Source organism: Camelina sativa, chromosome 11, assembly GCF_000633955.1.
Source record: "Camelina sativa cultivar DH55 chromosome 11, Cs, whole genome shotgun sequence".
In the NCBI taxonomy this organism is placed as follows: domain Eukaryota; kingdom Viridiplantae; phylum Streptophyta; class Magnoliopsida; order Brassicales; family Brassicaceae; genus Camelina; species Camelina sativa.
In genome coordinates this window covers 17,270,632-17,272,695 of record NC_025695.1, presented here as the reverse complement: position 1 = coordinate 17,272,695, position 2,064 = coordinate 17,270,632, and the positions used below count along the sequence as shown (strand labels likewise).

At 34.8% G+C, this 2,064-nt stretch overlaps 1 long non-coding RNA gene across 2 annotated transcripts in view; it reads left to right on the top strand.

The window, feature by feature from the left end:
• LOC104723652 overlaps positions 1-1,252 on the top strand; it is a 3,100-nt gene extending 1,848 nt beyond the window's left edge. The window contains exons 2-5 of one of the 2 annotated variants that reach the window (XR_002033890.1): positions 5-125; positions 241-307; positions 438-864; positions 1,028-1,252. This is a non-coding gene — a long non-coding RNA (uncharacterized LOC104723652). The remainder of the gene's footprint in view (positions 1-4; positions 126-240; positions 308-437; positions 865-1,027) is intronic. The other variant, XR_757388.2, reaches the window with a different exon arrangement.

Here is a 2,064-nt window from a genome sequence, read left to right as displayed (position 1 = left end):
ATAGGAAGCCAAGTAGTCACCCTCGGTGTATCAAGATCTTGGTTTCGGACTATATACCAAGTGTTCCCATCTGTTGGAGCTTGTTGAAGAATAATAAATCCTCAATTGCTGATTTTTGATCCAAGGTAAAAAAGTGTTTTTATTTTTTTTATTAAGTCAAGATATTTAGGTGAAGTTAGTTTTTTTCTGGGATCTCATTGTAGATTGTTAGGTCTGCTAATTCGCATATTACCAATTCAGTGACTCTTGGTTCCAAATTCGTTTTGGTGGTCATAGTCTTCTTTAGTCATGGTTTGGTTCTAAGCGAGTAAGAATCTCTTTCCAATCTTCTCTGTTTTCTCTCTTGTGGTTATGTACCTCTTCACATCTGGAGTTTAGTTAGCTTTGTAGGAATCTGTACTCACATGTGATTTGTGTTCTTTGGATGTGTTTTGCAGTGTTCTTCACGAAGTGGTCAACAGAGCAGACGATGGTGGAATCACACCTCTTCATAATGAATGTAGAGATTCTCTAATTGAAAAAAATAATTCTGTAGTTTTGTTTTCGCTTTGGCGCTTTGGTTATCCATTTTAGGTGCTGGGGGTAAACAACTCTCCATTATGCTTCATGTGGTGGAAACACGCAGTGTTTTGTTTCATTTGGATCATATATGAATTCATTTGGCATTTGTTTTCACAGCTATTGATCGATAAGGGGGCCTGTTTTATCTGCCATGAACTCCAACGAGTTTGTTCTTCTCTCTATTTCTCCGCCTGTAAGATGGCTGCAGGATAGGAAGCCAAAAGCACATCTGCTTTGAAGTCCCAGATTGAATAGCTACAACAGGAGAGGGATGGATTTCAGAGGATGGTGATTGGAAACCAGGTTTGTAAACACTTTAAATCCATTTTCCTGTTCTTCATATCCCTTGTTTAATCCTTTGTAACATTTGCGAGTTCACCAACCTTAGGAAAGTAAGATTTTTACCATTGCTTATGACCGATTCAATTTTATTATGCTGACACTCTTTTATTTTTCCCACTTACAGTTACTATAAGGTGATCTGCTGATGGTATGAGTGGAGATCTATTAGCCTTCTTCCGTTTCTTTATGACTTGGTTTGGTGAAGAAATGTACTTGCCTACTTTTTCTTTATGACTTGGTGATTCAAACATTTGTATTTTTTGGGTATTTGATAGAATGATTCTATGTAAAATATATGTTTTATAAATTTAATGTAAGATTAATTTTATTTATGAATCAATTTGCAATTTATATTTTATGCACTATAGGTTTCAAATAATTGAAATATAGAACATAATAATAATATACATTACAGCAGCATTACCAAAATGAACAAAACAATATTTTATAGCACAAATAACATGATACAAAACAATAGTCTATAGCACTTACACAGCACAAAATGTTTGCTATAAAAACAAACATAATAGCACGAATTAAGCGCTAGTTAATAATATTAAATAGCAGAGTATTAGCGCTATAATAGATCAATCTATCATAGCGCGTAAAAAATGCTATGGTAGGGGGAGTCTACTATAGCTGCTCATTATACAGGTTTTTCAAATGCACTACGAAAACCCTTTAGTAGCATTTATCGTGTGCTAGTAATGTCCATATTTCTTGTAGTGTCATGCAAAATTTATCTCGCAGAGACTCTTCCATGGAAGTTTTACAAACATTACTACCTCAAATCTACTGCTGCAGTTGTTCTATCTTTCAAATCGGAGCTTAAGAACTTCTGGTGAACTCATTAGATCCTCCTTAAGAACCTCTGGTGATTGCATTGTAACCAAACAATTATATCCACATATAGAGCTCGGAGTACATTTTTGGAGTACAATAGGGTGCCATCACTTTTTGCCAACTTCGGGTCGGGTTTTTAACTAAAATTATAACCGATTCAATTATTTGGATCCTCCTTAAGATTGCCGAATATTTTGGACCGGTTTTTAATCCATAGCATACTTAATTACATCCAATTAATGCCCATTGTATCTTAGGAAAGCTCTAATTTGCATACCGAATTTTTTGGACCGAGTTTGACAAAAAGAATTGATAACC